Source organism: Megalobrama amblycephala, linkage group LG20 (assembly GCF_018812025.1).
Source record: "Megalobrama amblycephala isolate DHTTF-2021 linkage group LG20, ASM1881202v1, whole genome shotgun sequence".
Taxonomy (NCBI): domain Eukaryota; kingdom Metazoa; phylum Chordata; class Actinopteri; order Cypriniformes; family Xenocyprididae; genus Megalobrama; species Megalobrama amblycephala.
Window position 1 is genome coordinate 21,464,644 of NC_063063.1, and position 18,347 is coordinate 21,482,990.

Here is an 18,347-nt window from a genome sequence, read left to right on the forward strand (position 1 = left end):
ACTGATATTTAACAGCTTGTTTAGCGTCACACGATACCCCCTTCTCAACAAGCCCCCTTTTCTCTCACTTCCTCTCTGTCTTTCTTTCTCTCTCTCTCTATCTGTTTTTCTCTGTCTATCCTCCAACATTCCAACCTGTAAAAATATAAGGGCCACAGACAGTTTTTCACCATTTTACACAGTGTACATCTCACAGGCAAAAGAAGAATACGATCATATGATGCAGACCACATTCAAACCCCACCACAGCTTAATGTGTTTGGCTAAAATATTGATTTTATTTAATAATTTAACAACACATTTGCCTGTTCACAGTTCTCTGATGTCGGTTAATGATCACATGACATTCATGTAAAAAAAAATAGAAAGTGATTTACTAATGTTTTACTTATTTTTTCAATTATTTATTTATTTTAATTTTTTTTTAATGTTTTAATTATTAGCCTTTAATTATAAGGATTCGGAAAGGTGCATATGAGCAACTTTCTGAATCATTATTGATCATTATTTTAATGAACTTTATGAATGCGTGACCTTGAGAACTAGAAATAACATCTACGGGAATAACAAACAATGAACACAAAATAGTACATATTTATACATCTTAAGTAAAATACAACTTTATATTGATAACATAGCTCAATAGATTCATTCCTGTCTCTGCCAAATAAATGAACTGACTTAAAATCATAATTTTGTTTAAATGTTTACATTATGTTTTCAACACAAATCCAAAATGTTATTTGTACTCCCATCTCCACAGCTGTTATCATATATTTTGCTTCATTGAATCTGTCTTCTGGTTTTGGAAGATTAGGTCCATTAGGACAGGCAAATGTGACAAGCAGGTGGCAGTGGCGACAGTAGTGATTAGCAGTAGAGAGAGACAGCAAGTGCCCAACTCGTGTCTGGCATTTGGTTGACCTTCACTGACAGGGTACTGAATGCCAGGATGCCAGTTTATAAAATGTCATAGCCATTAATGTTGATCCACGCGCATCTTGTAACTACAGACCACAGGGACACAACAACTGCCATTTTCTTCACTACTATCCTGGGCTGTCTGCAATTATATATTTTCAAATTTTATTGTCCCATCCTAGCTAACAGGGAACATTCTCAGAACTTCAGCTAACGTTCTGGTAAGATTCTCTGAAAAGTTCTGAACAAACGTTCTTCCAGTAACGTTAAATAAATGTTAATAAAACATTTGTGCAGAGTTATCTGGTCTTTAATAATATTTTTAAAAGTTTGCTCAAAAACATTTATGAAACTTATTAGTTGGACATTTGTCTTTTTATGCTACATTTGTTTCAGAATGTTCAGAAAACATCCAAAAGTGATGTTTGCATAATGTTTGCGAAATGATAAAAAGGAATGTTCACAGAACCAAGAAAAAACATTTTTAAAACATACAAAACTGGATGAAGATGGAATAACACAACTTTGTTAAAGGTGCCATCGAATGTTTTTTTACAAGATATAATATAAGTCTAAGGTGTCCCCTGAATGTGTCTGTGAAGTTTCAGCTCAAAATACCCCATAGATTTTTTTTAATTAATTTTTTTAACTGCCTATTTTGGGGCATAATTAGAAATGTGCCGATTCAGGGCTGCTGGCCCTTTAATTGCTTGTGCTCTCCGCCCACGGAGCTCGCGCTTGCCTTAAACAGTGCATAAACAAAGTTCACACAGCAAATATAACCCTCAAAATGGATCTTTACAAAGTGTTCGTCATGCATACTGCATGCATGCGTCGGCTCATGTAAGTATAGTATTTATTTGGATGTTTACATTTGATTCTGAATGAATTTGAGGCTGTGCTCTGTGGCTAACGGCTAATGCTACACTGTTGGAGAGATTTATAAAGAATGAAGTTGTGTTTATGAATTATACAGACTGCAAGTGTTTAATAATGAAAATAACGACATGACTCTGATCTCCATGAATACAGTAATAAACGATGGTAACTTTAACCACATTTAACAGTACATTAGCAAAACATGCTAACGAAACATTTAGAAAGACAATTTACAAATATCACTAAAAATATCATGCTATCATGGATCATGTCAGTTATTATCGCTCCATCTGCCATTTTTCACTGTTTTCCTTGCTTGCTTACCTAGTCTGATGATTCAGCTGTGCACATCCAGACGTTACTGGCTGCCCTTGTCTAATGCCTTTCATAATGTTGGGAACATGGGCTGGCATATGCAAATATGCAAATATGTTACGTAACAGTCGGTGTTATGTTGAGATTCGCCTGTTCTTCGGAGGTCTTTTAAACAAATGAGATTTATATAAGAAGGAGGAAACAATGGAGTTTGAGACTCACTGTATGTCATTTCCATGTACTGAACTCTTGTTATTTAACTATGCCAATATAAATTCAATTTTTAATTCTAGGGCACCTTTAAGAAAATATTTAATTGATTAAATTAAATTAATTTTGTCTCATTTGGCATGGTGAGACAAAACAAAACTTTGGTAACTGTCATTGCCACTATGCCACTGTCCTACATGGGACCCCCACGCCTTCATGTCACGTTACCACTGCACATTTTGAACGTCTTCCTCATCTAACACACTTGAAATGGCTTATATATGTGCTACATCAAGACTGTCCTCGCTGCAGCCTGTAGTGCGATGACATACTGGATTAAATCCAGTACCACCCCCCAAACCAGTTCAGTGAAAACTCTACCCCGCAGCTGATTCAGAAGATTTCATTATTGACGACAATCACAGTGCTGATTCCCTGCAAATAAGCCTGCACTGGCCCTTTACGGGCCCACTTAGGGCTAGCGTAAGGGCCCCCAGCAGGCTGCCAGCGCAGGGCCCCTGAGAATTTGCTCATTGGCAAAACGTTGGCCCCTTACGCCTGTTTCACACATAATCCGTCTGCAGTGCGTGTGCGGTCCGTATGCAGTGCGTATGTGTTGCTGAAGCAGGAAGCGGCCATTGTGCTTTCACACAGCACACGTTTGCAGTGCGCTACGAGACTGTTCGAGTTTAATATTTACTAAAATGAAAATTCATCAAAATTGTAACGTGTACTCCAGATTTATATTTATACATTATGTACACTTTCAACATACTTATTTAGATGTACATTGATACATTAAGACGTTTTATAACTACTTCACGGTCTGCCCTATATAAATGACATGTAGCATACTAATTAGACATACAAATGTATGTACAACGAGCTATTTAATGCGTAAACTTAAATGTATACACCTACATGCTAATGACATTTAGCTGCAAAGTGACGACCCCCCCCCCCCCCCCAAAAAAAGATAACAACACTACTGTATTCACGAACAACATATAGACCCCTTAATTGCCTACGTCACTGTGACGTCACTGCTCTAGCTGGAGGCAAAACATAAATAAGAACTAATAGCGGGCGCTAAAAGTTTGAGGTTTTGACTTTAAAATGTCGTCTTGTTGTGTTTTTGACAGCCAGAATAGAAGGAACAGGACTCTTGGTTCAAAACTAAAGTTTTACCAGATCCCGGCAGACATTCCTTCACAGAAATCAAAAAGATAATTGTGGTTGAAAGCAATAAGGCGTACAGACTGGACGGAGACGATCATAAATAATACTCGTGTTTGCAGTGCACACTTCATATCAGGTAAAATAATCGATGCATATGTAATGGTGTGTTGGTTTTATCTAGTACAAATCAGCAAGTTTCTGTTTTATAGGTGAAATGTCGCCAACTTTCAGCGCACTAGCTAGCTTAAATGTTAAACAAACATACAGCGATAGATGTGTGTGCCATCCTTTGAATGGTCTCTTAAAATAATCCACATTGCTAGCCATAATCATAGTTAGCCCAGCATTAGGTTACATTAGACCAGGGGTTCCCAAACTTTTCAGCCCACGACCACCAAAATAACGATGACAGTGACTCGCGACCCCCACTATCCTCGGAGGTGGTTAATGAGTTGTGCACAAAGGCGAACACGCACTAACGCATGTTTCACACATACTCTGTTTGCAGTGCGCATTTTTTTCTGTGCCCATATTAACGGATTTCACACTGCACGCGGATGCGGTCCGGCAGTGCGTTCCAGGAGCGGTGCGTCTGCAGCAGTGCAGCGATCATTTACGCGCCGAGTCTATTTTTGCTGTGCTGCACAGCGCTGAATTAAAACGACAGCGCACTGTTCGCATTAAAATAAACATGTATTGACGCGAAAAAACTAGTAATTTCACCATAGATTCATATAGTTCAAAGTCTCTGTTACACAGTTTTTGTCTATTTTAAGTTTTTTTTTTAAAAAAACGTTTTTGATTTTAACATAAAGCTTACGTTAAAATGTTTTGCCACTTGCGTAAGCAACATAATATATAAATCTAAAGTATTACTTCAGATAAATATAAAGTATGATATGAATAAACGTTTAAATATAGTGCGTTTAAACGTGACATCTATGAAATATAGTGTAGGCCTATACAAAGAGAATCGCTGTGCTGACAAGCCATATTCAGTAACAACTTTTGGATTTGAAATAAAAATAAGTAAATGTTGTGTTTGTGATACACAGCCATGGAGCAGTTGCGCACTGCAAACGCGGCATATGTGAAGCGCGTGCTTCTCCGCTCTCCTCCGCCGGCCTCCCTGCGTTGTCTTTTTTGATCGATATTAACCAACGTTTCATTTCGACACATGTCTGAATGTTTAACATGTTGCAGTAAACTGACCTGCTGCAGCTGATGCTGTTGCTACTATGTCATTAATCTGTCGTAATCACCTCAGGAGTCACGGCCGAGGAAAGGAAACTCGAAAGGTTGATGCCTTTTTTTTGTATTTGCATGGTTTTTGTTTTTAATTTAACTACTATTTTTAGTATTTTGTGACAATTATTGATAGAATATACTCTTTCTAATCGTTTAATTATTATTATTTTTTTATTTTTTTTATTTCTGGAAATCATCTCGCGACCCCTCCCTCACTGTCTCGCGACCCCCCGGTGGGTCGCGACCCCGACTTTGGGAACCACTGCATTAGACAATAAGCCTTGACAAAATTCCCCGAACCACCCGAAAGTAATTCACATGTTGTCTAGGAAATATCCAAAACTTAACCCTTTGAGCGGTACGGTCCCACATATGGGATTTTTATTTCAGTGCCCCTGGGCGTACGGTACCACATATGGGATTTCGAACGTTCAGCGACGTCACATAACTGCCAGATTCAAATTGTGCTTTCGCGCTCTGGCTACAAGACGGACGCGCGCAGCTCTTGTCATATATCACAGCTATGCAGTGTTTTCAGGCACATAATGTTTATTTTAAGGTTTCAGACATTTAAATATGCATAAGCACCATTAAAACAATACATTAAGCGTTTATAATTTACACATTGATGTCCGACATCAGTGGAAGCAGCAATAACAAATATAATTTGGCGACATTTATTCATATCAGACACACATAATGGGCCTAAGTAACTATAAAGTTTACTCTATTATTCTTCCAGTTCACCAGCCACTTACTTGCATATATTTCGGAAGAAAATGATGAATTAACCTGCTGTAATCCGACTGACAGGACTCTTGTGAACTGCAGCGCAAACTAAGATGGCGGCGCCCATCTCGCATTATAGATCAAGATAAAGATCATTTATAAAGGTTTTAAAACGACAAAGCACACTCACTTACACATATTTGAGAATCGGAATATCAGATAGTTGATGACATGGTAAGCAATTTTGCGAATATTTTAAATAAAAAAGGAAAACTAAATAATAGCGATCCATCTGTCATACAGTGTTATTGTTGCTGCATTCAGCGCTCGTGACACGCAAGACGCGTCGCCATGGAAACATTAAAGGCGAACGTTCTAAAATAACGGTCGCCTTAAAAAAACTCACTCTGGGGGGACAGTTAGAATATTTTAAACTCACGATCGAAAGGGTTAAGTTAATTTACAAAAATAGCTGTCACGGTCCCGCAGAGTCAGTGACTGTACATATTCGGACAGTTCTGAACCTTCTTCTGCATCTATGTTTAATAAATCCCTCCTTAAACATGCTAGCTTACGCTTATCAACATTGAGTCCAGCGTCTCTTTTTGCCTCCAGCTAAGCCCCGCCCACCAAGAAACGTTGCAATGTTTACAAACTTTTAAGGGGTCTATAGGCTTTACAGCAATAATATGTTTGTAATCATTTTGAAAAACCATAAACATAAATAACGTAATGTTATATTCATTACGCTTATATATTGACAGTTGCTGGAGTAGTTTAGTACACGTAAACATGACACAAAGATTTGAAAACTTACCGTCGACACCAACAGCCGACGAAACTGCTTCCCATGCCTTTTCCTTCGCATTCAAATCTTTGTACAATACATTCTGCGGGTCATACAGAATTTTATGTTTTTCCACCTCAACGATGAGACGAGTGTCATCCATGTCACCTTGTTTTTGAATAGGTTGGTTTAGGTCCGCCTGTCATGTCATTGCCTGCTGGGATGCGAGTTTCCCTCCAACGATGGGGAAAAACATAACTGATCGCATTATGCAAGTAAACACTGTTAATTTTTTTTAAAATAAAATAATTGTTTTGAAATGATACAACTGAATTGTGAAATTGAAATGTTTCCTTTTGGCATGAATATAGCTTGTTGCTGGCATGGCGTTAAATCATTAAAAAAAACAAAAAAAAAACAATTATTTATGTAATGTACTAACGTTATATGTACAAAGTAGTTTAAATGTGCATAATTTCTTTCTTTTTTTTACAATTTCAGGTCAATCCATGTTCATTTTGCCCACACACAATCTGAAAAAATAGACTCGGTACGTAAACGATCGCTGCACTGCTGCAGACGCACCGCTCCTGGAACCCAATGACGGACCGCAACCGCGTGCAGTGTGAACGCGTAAAAAAATACGCAACGCATACGCACTGCAGATGGATTATGTGTGAAACAGGCGTTAGCGCTGGCCCTGCACGGGTATCCCTCACTGGGCCCACACAGGGCCCACACTAATCTACAATAAATCTGACAGCACACGGGTGCTACACATTTACCATTAATGAAAATAACTATAATGAAAATAAGTAATCAACTTAATCTAACCAGAAATTCTCTTGCAATTTTTGCTAAAACTAATTTGCTTCAGAAACACACAGTTATAGCAGCCAGAGAACAACTGATGCTGAAAAGTCAAGGGTCAAGAGCCCAACTAAAGCAAACGCTCACCTCCATAATGGTGACTTCAAAATGTATTATTTTCAATAGAACATCAACATCTAAAAGTTTTGTATGAAAAAAATAGTCAAACTCGATTGTAATAAGTAAAGATGCTGAGATCTAGATAGATCTGTAAGCGTTTAATGTTCTGTTGCTGCTGGTCATGTGACAGTATTTTCAGCTTATTTAAAGCTGCTGTCCGTAACTTTTTTTTTGTGTTCAAAATGTACAAAAATCATATAATGAGAATGTACAACATGAACCCATTTTCCAAACCGTGTTTTTGTCTTACCCTGAATCATTATGGTACATTTATAATAAGTATTTATATTCAGACTATTTTAGACCGATCTGCGTGACTCGGCATAGACATAAACAGAGAGAAGTAGCTCCAGCTACAATGTTCTTCCGCAAGACGCATGCAGTTCTGTTTATTAACCACTAGAGGGCCAAAAATGTCAGACTGCAGCTTTAAATAAGGAGATTTTACTTTACTGCCAGTCATTTGACCGTTTTATCATCTAATTGTTTTGTTATTGTATTAATTACAGATTATTTTTGTAATTTTACATACATTTGTAATGTAATTTAAGAAAACAGAAAATACTGTTTAAAAATACAGCATGGGAAACGAAAGTGGGCTGCCTACACTGGGCCATCATGGGAGCCCGCAGTGAGCCCAAAGCCGTGGGCTTCGCCTGGGCAAGCCCACACTGGGCCTGTTTAGGTTTGGTGTGGGCTGCCCTATCCCACTGTGCCCGCAAAAAGTCAGCATGGGCCCTGCAGGGGCATGTTTGCCTACATGATGCTACTGATTCCTAAACCTACCCTACACCCTAAACTTAACCAGGTTTTGGAAAAAAATCACCTGACCACTACGTATTGGATTTAAACCAGTACGTCACTGCGATACAGGCTGCAGCGAGGACATCTTGGCTACATCTGCTAGGAGTAATTACATGGGCTGGAGTGACTGAGAATTCAACTGTGCGTGTGAGTGTGTGCAAGTGATGAACAATGACGCAAGTGTAATGACGCTCTTGACTGTCTGATCCCTCCTCAACAGAACAGCTGGTTAACTCCTCCCAGAACAAACATCCATCCACTCTCTCAATCACTGAGTCAAATCCTCCATCCACACACTCTGTCTTACTACCTCCGTCTGAATGGAAAATAATAAAAAAAAAGATTCAGAAGCTAATGAAAAGATGTCAGAAGAGCAAGGACATTTGATTCAGTTCAAATGTGACTTTTTTCAGTTTAGATTCAACTTCATGTCAGTCCAGATACTATGACAAAAAGAGCCTCAGAAACAAAGCCAAGTTCCAATCTGTACAGACTGCAAGAAGCGCAGAAAGGCCCGGGATTCCCATACAGTATACGCAGACATCAAACAAGCTTTCACAGACTTCATCAATATTTTAATGAGATTCCCAGCATGCTGCTTTCTCCCTGCATTTTAGTGGATAGAACCCTTTCAGCAAGGGTTTCCTCTACACTTTGTTTGAGACTTCTGCTAGTTTCTCCTACACAAAGAGACATCTCTCCCTAAATTTAGTGGGATGTATAGGGGACAAACTGTAAATGTTTTCTCTGTGAAGTCTTTTCTCATCATTTTACAGTGATGTAGTTTTATACTTCACTTTTTGTGCGCTTAATCACTCTCTGAGATCAGCTAGTGGAGCAGATTCCCAAACAAGAACCCTGGCTTCTTGGCATGCAATTATTTATTATGGATGTGAAACTACCAACAACACTGTTATGAAAAAGAAAGGCTATCATATTGTATGCCAGGCCTGTTCAGCCTCATTACCAGAAATCTCAGGCTGAATATGAAAGAGAGAGTTAAAAGAATAGTTCAGACAAAAACTGCATACATTAAAGAAGTAATAATGCATGATTTGTGAGTATCTTTTTTTAATGAATCACTTGATCTGGTTCACTAAAAAGTCTGATTTATTCATAAATTGGACGAATCCAGTTCTTGATTCAGTGTTTTAAAATCATGAAATTTTTTTTTTTTTTTTTATAAATGATTTATTGGGTCCCACTTTATATTAAGTGGCCTTAACTACTATGTACTTAAATCAAAAAGTAAGTACAATGTACTTATTGGGTTCATAGTGAATTGCAAAACACTTGTGCTGCTATTGAGGTGGATACGGGTAAGGTTAGGGAAAGCTTTGGTGGTATGGGTAGGTTTAAGGGTGGGGGTAAGGGTTAAGGGATGGGTCAACAGTGTAATTATAAATGTAATTACAGAAATTAATTACAGATGTAATTACATGCAGGTATTTTTAAAATATAAGTACAATGTAAAAACATGTATGTACATAATAAGTGCATTGTATCAAATGATTAATTTAAATTTAAGTACATAGTCATTAAGGCTACTTAATATAAAGTGGGTCCATTTATTGGTGTACATTTTTTTTTTTTTTTAAATCCATGTGCCCTTGTAAACTTGAATCAAAATTTCAGCCTGTTTACACACATTTTGTATGGATACAGGTGGCTTGTGAAGATCATACTGGCCAGTTTTATGATATGTTTATGGTGCCTTAGCATTATTTTTGAAGCTCCATTCCCCATTCTGTGTAATTGCATGCACTGTAAAACTCAAGTTCAAAGCACGTTGAGGAAACTTATTACCGCAAAACATTTAAGCAAATTAACTCATTTTTTAAAGTTAATAGAACTTAAATTATTTTGTGACAAGTGGGGGAAAAGTATATAGTCAAACAACATACAGTATAAATGGTCTTAAAAGTTTTGTAGTCCATCCTCAACCTAACCACAGCATTAAACACTAACTTATGTCTCCCTATGTTAATCTTGTGCAAAAACACATGCTGGGAATTAGAAATCTGCTGCAACTCAATCATAATAAGTTCAGCTTACTACAACCAAATTTTGAGTTCACACAACTTTTTTCTATCAAGTACAATGAACTTTCATTATTATTTAAGTGAAACCAACTCATTTAATTTAATTAATTTCACTGTACGGTTTCACAGTGTGAAGAAACAAATAGTACTTTTTACAAAATGGAACATCAACATCTAAAATAACTTCCCCTCCCTCCTGCAGCAACATCTCTTCTCTTCTCTGATGAAGTGTTTACTGGTGAGAGAGCAGGACAACCTATCACTCACATGAGATCACAGCAAGAGCAAACCACAACAATCCAATGGACAATCCAATGTTCCGATGGACAAAATAAAGTCCCGCCCTACATCTTTTCACATTGTTTCACTATGATATGTGACCCGTGCTGGCAAAATGAGTCACAATGAGCAAAAATGAAAAAATGAGTTATTATTATTTCACATCCTTTATTAAAAAAACCTTCAAAATGATGCATGATTTGTTGGAATACACCTGTTTGAAGTCGATAGAGTCAGCAAAGTCATTTTTGAGAAAAATCGAGTTAAAGTTTTCTGAAGGTTCCAAAACAAAATCACCTAGCAACCAAACCTTAAAATCCCTGTTAATAACACCTAATTTGGCACACACATTGTCAAAACCAAAAATCTATAGGAAAATATTCAACTTTTTTTTCAATAATTTACTTCAATATTTCGAAGTACTGTAACTCTGTTCATATGTGTATATCGGGATTGCGTGCCGTCTGAGGCGTCTTTGTGCGCGCTTCGGATCTGTTAGTCAGCGCGAGTAAGATCAGCATGAGTTTGAAAAAACCAATTTCATTGGTTCAGACTCATGGTACTCCAGAAAGGTACTCCTCTCAGGAAACATAAAAATAAAGATACTTTTAGATGTTTAATTGATATTTGAAGCATTTGGATCGCTAGGTGAGGCTTTAATGAATTCATTTTGTGAAAAGCTCAAATTTGACCAAAATCAACATTTTTTATATGTTTTGCCTGTAGCTGTAATTAGCCCGTGCACATTTCGACTCATTTTGCCAGCACGGGTCACATATATGTCACAATAGAGAAAAAAGATGATCACAACCTTTAATGATCTTGCTGCAATGGTTAATTATCACTGAATAAAGATATAAATTTCAGCCTGTTTACACACATTTTGTATGGATACAGATGGCTTGTGAAGATCATACTGGCCAGTTTTATGATATGTTTATGGTGCCTTAGCATTATTTTTGAAGCTCCATTCCCCATTCTGTGTAATTGCACGCATTGTAAAACTCAAGTTCAAAGCACGTTGAGGAAACGTATTACCTCAAAACATTTAAGCAAATTAACCCATTTTTTAAAGTTAATAGAACTTCAATTTTTTTGTGAAAAGTGGGGAAAAGTATATAGTCAAACAACATACAGTATAAATGGTCTTAAAAGTTTTGCAGTCCATCCTCAACCTAACCACAGCATTAAACACTAACTTATGTCTCCCTAAAAAATTACCGTGATTTTAAAGTAAAAGACTGTAAAAATGCTGCGGTGAAAAACTGTCATTTGGTTTACAGAAAGTTTCTGTACTATATACGGTGAATAACTGTAATAGATTTAACGGTACATTTAATGTAATTTTACGTTAAAATACCATTAAATTCACAGTTTTTGGAAGTGAAAAATAACAATTCATTGTAAAATTTACAGTGAAAAAACGTAAATTGACATTCCCACAATTCCCTGCGTGACACTTCACATTTGATATATTTTCGTTGAAAATCTTCTTAGTTTTTCTCATTTTTTTCTAATCAGTTATGTACATTAGGGTTTTATGTTACATCTAATGTTGTTAAATTAATGTTTATTGCATTTTTTAAAATTTCATGCATGTTACCATGATGGTTTGAGTGTGTGTGTGAATGACACTGTGTGCACCTTCTATATGTTAGTGTTGTCCTTCTCAGCTTGTGGAAAATCTGCTTGTGATGAACTTTGATTCATCATGTGACTCTTATCACCACTGTGTTTGGTGACTGTCAGTGTATTATAAAGGTACAAAACAGATATTAGTACTTCATTAAGTTGGTAAATTAACATTATATCAATTAAGGAAATACGTTATTTTACCATAAATTTAACAGATTTTTTTTTTTAACGTTGCTACTGTATTTTTTACGGTAAAGTTCTGGCAACCACCGCTGCCGGTTTTTTACCGAAAATTTTACTGGGATTTTTTTTACAGTGTATGTTAATCTTGTGCAAAAACACATGCTGGGAATTAGAAATCTCAATCATAATAAGTTCAGCTTACTACAATCAAATTTTGAGTTCACACAACTTTTTTCTATCAAGTACAATGAACGTTCATTATTATTTAAGTGAAACCAACTCACAGTGTGGAGAAACAAATAGTACTTTTTACAAAATGGCTATTTTTGCGTTCCACAGAAGAAAGTCATATGGGTTTGAAGTAAATGATGACAGAGTGTTCATTTTTGATGAAATATCCCTTTAACAAACTCCACTGAGCTATATTGAGATCATAAACATCGATAAGTTGCACTCATTTATTCACTTATATTGCTGAGCCGTCCTAATTGGAGACATGGCGTGACTTTCTGTATTGACAGAGTGAGCGGATCCTAATGGCAACACATCATTCATGCCTCTTGTGTTGAGGTGTGTACATACATTGAGCAAAGCTGCAAAATAAAATGCAGAGATCGTTAAAATGACCGCTGAGTCTACATAACATTAATGTATGATTCACCTGGGACTACAATTCTGAGTCTGACCTCAGCAAGGAATGCAGGTGGAATGCTGCAATTATTTAAACCCTTAAACACATGCTTCAGATCAAATTCCCATGAGGTACTACAAGGGTGACTTATATAGCTTGCATGGCAGTGCACAGCAAGTTTAATAAAGTGTACAATAAAAATGAAAAATTCATGACAGCTTGAAAATGTCAACTTTTTATAAAAATTGAAAAATAAAAGAAAATGGTGTTACAAATCTGTGTATTTTCATTGTGTTTTTTTTTTCATAATACAGCCACCAACCGTTATATATATATATATAGGTCAGGAAGATTTTTTTTAAATAGTTCACCCAAAAATGAGTTTGTCATCACTTACTTACTTGTTCCAAACCTGTATGAGCTTTTGAAAACAAAAGAAGATATTTAAAAGAATGTTGTTAATCAAACAGTTGATGACAGCCATCGACTTCCATTGTAGGAAAAAAAAAAATACTATGGAAATCAGTGGCGACCATCAACTCTCTGGTTATCAACATTCTTTAAAATATTTTCTTTTGTGTTCAACAGAAGAAAGATGCTCATACAGGTTTGGAACAACTTGAGGGTGAGTAAATGATGACAAAATCTTATTTTGGGCGAACATAACTAACTTCATATTTGGGTGTTGCCAATGCTTTGGCAAGGCAAAGCCTTATTTTCCATGCCAATAAAGACACTTGAATCTTGAAATATCTCTGCAATGTTAATGTAACATCACATTCCAGACCTTTGGTAGCCAGATAAAACACATAGCTCACTTATCTAAGTTTATAATTTCTATTTTTGCTCATTTTTTCCACTCTGTGAGTGAAACTGCTAAGCTAAATCGATCATTTACAAACAGAACAGCCTTTTCTAAAAGAATTTCTTAGGATGACCTCTGGTTGGACTGATCGATGGTCCCTGTCCCAGCTGAATGCGTGAAGCCACAGTATTACAGGCTTCGGACTGACATTACAGGACTAGTTTCAGACACACATCACGGCATAACAATTTGTGTTTTGTATCCGAGGCAACTTGCTGACTTAATGCTGGGTTAAGAGAGAGGAGTAAATTGTTTGTTGTTTTCATGAAGGCATACTGTGTTATGAGTTATAATGGCTTTTGTGAGTGTCCACTTTAGACACTGACAGAGAATGATTGGGTGGGAATTGTGGCCAAGTGTGTGTACGATTGCATAAACTAGAGAGGTTGTTTTACAACTGACAACTGTTTGGTTAATAGGAGAAGGAGCGGAAGGAGTATTTGTGTGTGTGAGTCTGTGTCTGCAATGTGGAGTCTGGGTGGTTGGTAATGTGTGTCTCTGACAGTGACAGGTGCCAGAAAAATCCTCTCCACTATTTTAGAAAGGACTGCCTGAACTGCTCTGGCTCCACCTTTGTCTAAACAAAGAATCTCATTAGTCCTTACCACACACAGATACACACGAAATATTTCTAAATATATTCACCTTACTCTTTAAACTGAGGATGACCTGACCACATGACCTGAAACTTCCTCTTCCTGTTATAATAATCTTTCAGAATATTACTGGTTTGCAGTATTTGTGATCAAATAAATGCAGTCTTAATGAGGATGAGACAATTAAAAAAAAAAAAAAAAATCTTACCAATCCCAAACATTTAAATGATAGTGTAAGGTCCATTCACATTAAGGACAATAAAGATTGTTCTGAAAATTGTTCTAAATATAAAAGAATAGCAGAGTCCACACCACAACTACTGTATAATAGCACAGAGAAGCATAGAATATCTGTAGAATAAAAAGTATAGAATAGCTGTAGAATATCATTGGAATCACTTTCAGAACATTATTTTTTCCAGCAGATTAATGATAAAAACATTGACAGCCAATCAGAATCCATCCTGCTTTAAAAGATTAGTTTACTTCAGAATTAAAATTTCCTGATAATTTACTCACCCCCATGTCATCCAATGTGTTTATGTCTTTCTTTCTACAGTCGAAAAGAAATTAAGGATTTTGAGGTAAACATTCCAGGATTTTTATCCATATAGTGGACTTCAACAGGGTTCAACAGGTTGAAGGTCCAAATTGCAGCTTCAAATGAATCTACATGATCCCAGATGAGGAATAAGGGTCCTATCTAGCAAAATGATCAGTTATTTTCTAAAAAAGAAAATTAAAATGGTATACTTTTTAACCATAAATGCTTGTCTTGCACTGCTCTTCGATATGCCACGCATTACGTAATCACGTCGGAAAGGTCACACGTGATGTAGGCGGAAGTACTGCGGTAGGGCGAAAAATCTAATTTTCTCATGGGGTTGAGTAAATGATCGGGAAATTTTAATTCTGAAGTGAAATAATCTTTTATAGAGCTCAAGCATTTAAGGCGGCAGACGACAAAACTGTAGCACGCGCTTAGAATAAACAGAACAATAATTATTGTTATCTTTATAGTTATCATTCTTGGTGTGAACAAGCCTTAACTTGTATATATTGGTGAATTCACTAAGCAATTCTGAACACACAAAATCAAAAACTTGCATCCTATTCTTTAAAGGTGCCCAAGAATGCTTTTTCACAAGATGTAATATAAGTCTAAGGTGTCCCCTGAATGTGTCTGTGAAGTTTCAGCTCAAAATACCCCATAGATTTTTTTAAATTAATTTTTTTAACTGCCTATTTTGGGGTATCATTAACTATGCACTGATTTTTTTCAGCGCGCCGCCCCTTTAATTCGCGTGCTCCCTGCCACACGAGCTCTGGATTATATTACAGCACATTTACAAAGTTCACACAGCTAATATAACCCTCAAATGGATCTTTACAAGATGTTCGTCATGCATGCTGTATGCATGCTTCGAATTATGTGAGTAAAGTATTTATTTTGATGTTTATATTTGATTCTCTATGAGTTTGAGGCTGTGCTCCGTGGCTAACGGCTAATGCTACACTGTTGGTGAGATTTATAAAGAATGAAGTTGTGTTTATGAATTATACAGACTGCAAGTGTTTAAAAATGAAAATAGCGACGACTCTTGTCTCCGTGAATTCAGTAAGAAACAATGGTAACTTTAACCTCATTTAACAGTACATTAGCAACATGTTAACGAAACATTTAGAAAGACAATTTACAAATATCACTAAAAATATCATGTTATCATGAATCATGTCAGTTATTATTGCTCCATCTGCCATTTTCGTTGTTGTTCTTGCTTACCTAGTCTGTTGATTCACCTGTGCAGATTCAGACGTTACTGGCTGCCCTTGTCTAATGCCTTTCATAATGTTGGGAACATGGGCTGGCATATGCAAATATTGGGGCGTACACCCCGACTTTCCGGAAGTCTTTTAAACAAATGAGATTTACAAAAGAAAGAGAAAGCAATATAGTTTGAAACTCAATGTATGTCTTTTCCATGTACTGAACTCTTGTTATTCAACTATGCCGAGGTAAATTCAAATTTTGAATCTAGGGCACCTTTAAATACTACAAATACAATGGGAAAAAAATATTATTTGAAATAAATAGTGTGATATTTGTATTATCATTTGACTTCCAATGATAAACTTTCATTTATTAATCATAACTATTTCCTTTAGCATTAGACTTTAAATTCTGCTTACCCTGGAACATTTCTTTAACTGCATCAACAGAATTAGTGATTCACTTTCCTCCAATTCAATATGAACCATTTTACATGATCTGGTTCACACAAAGAAAAACTCATAAACCGAGAGCAATAAAAACAGCATCAAAGCACATCCTGCTATAAATAAAATGCTCAAATGTGTCAATCAAATGTGTTGCGTGGAGGTCAGCCTGTGACATCACCTTCTTGGCTGTGAGAATGATATCCCGAAATGACATGTTTAGGCACGTAACCCCTGACCCCTTAGGGGCGTCTGCCACTCCTCATTAATGCAAACCCACAGCTGCGGAGTGACTGGCACACACACAAGCACATATGTACACAGACAGACTGGCGGTCTCTGCAGAGGTGTGTGCGGACCCCTCCTCTGCCGTCTTATCCTCCCAATGGGGATCAGCAGAGCTATTTCCAGCACTGCAGCGCTTTAACAGCTCCTGGAGACTATGCCGGAAATAGCACACACAGGCTCCCTGACTGACACAGCATTCACACACGAGAGAGCGAGAGAAAGAGAGGGAGGGAGAATGTGCGGTATGACAGGGTGAGACATGGACAGGAATATAAAGTGATCACCGTAGAGAAGGGGGGAGCAGAGCTGTAGATGTTGACTGCACATGCTCACTGTAGTGGTTTAAGTGAACCTGCTTAGAGTGAACAAATGAAACTAATAGAGCAGAGCAAGGCTCATTAGCTTACAACCAAGCTGTAGAGCCACTGCATCTTCTCTTGCCAGAGTTCAGGTATTGGCAGGTCACCCTATCAGAAACACTCCTGCCAGGTATCCACAGCGAAAGTAACTTTATGCAACAGTCTGAATCCAGCTTTCTAGGAATGGAACTGATTGACTAGAAATACAGGAAGAGATCCATTAGATAATGGAATCCTTGTAAGCGGACCGGCCTGCTTAACCTGAGCCCTCGTGCTGCTGACCTCTTCTGTTTAAGAACTACATCGCTAGTAAAGACTGAAATAGAAAGTCTTACTGTTAACGCATTAACTAACATAATCCAACAATGAGCTGTATATTTTTCAGCATTTATTATCCTTTGTAAGGATATCCTAATATTTTGTTAGTTCACAGTGCATTAAATAATGTTAACATACACAACTTTGAATCTTAAAAATTTAGTAAATGATGAGATTAACATTAATAAATGCTCTAGAAGTATTGTTCATTCTTAGTTCATGTTAACTAATGTAGTTAACTAATGTTAACAAATGAAACCTTACTGGAAATGTGTTATAGTCATGTTCTATATTTGACATTCTAGGAAAGATGAGGATTAATACAACTCAATATTCATTCAGGACGACTGAACAATGCTTAAAAATATACAGTGATGATACTTTAAGTATGTATAATGGTAATGAATGATTACAATAGTAATTTTTCATGATTTTCACATGGTACTCCAAATGTAATTCTGGGCATTGTGGTTATTTTTTGTTCCATCTGTGCTTTTAAAGGGGACATATCATGAGAATCTGACTTTTTTGTGTGTGCGTTTAAGTGCTATGATCAGGTCCACGGTGTATCCACCAACCCAGAAAACATGAAAAAGGACAACCCAGTAATTTTGTTTTGGCAAGCCTTTCTCTACAAGCATGTGAAAAAAACAAGCTGCTCAGATTTTGCTCCCCTTGTGACGTAGGAAGGGGATCTTGTTATAATATTACCGCCCCTTAATCTGCATGGTACATACATTTATCCACTAACCATTCAGAAACGTCCAGTTGCGTTCTAAAAGTTGTAACTTCTTCCTGAGTCTCTCCATCAGAGTCTGACTCCGGTTTGAACAATATAAGGCTGAACACCGTTACTGGCAATCTTCATTTTG

General features: G+C 36.9%; 1 protein-coding gene across 48 annotated transcripts in view; it reads right to left on the minus strand.

Moving 5' to 3' along the window:
* The window catches only part of ablim1b (actin binding LIM protein 1b), a 112,813-nt gene that overhangs the window by 48,691 nt on the left and 45,775 nt on the right, over positions 1 to 18,347 (minus strand). The window lies entirely within an intron of this gene.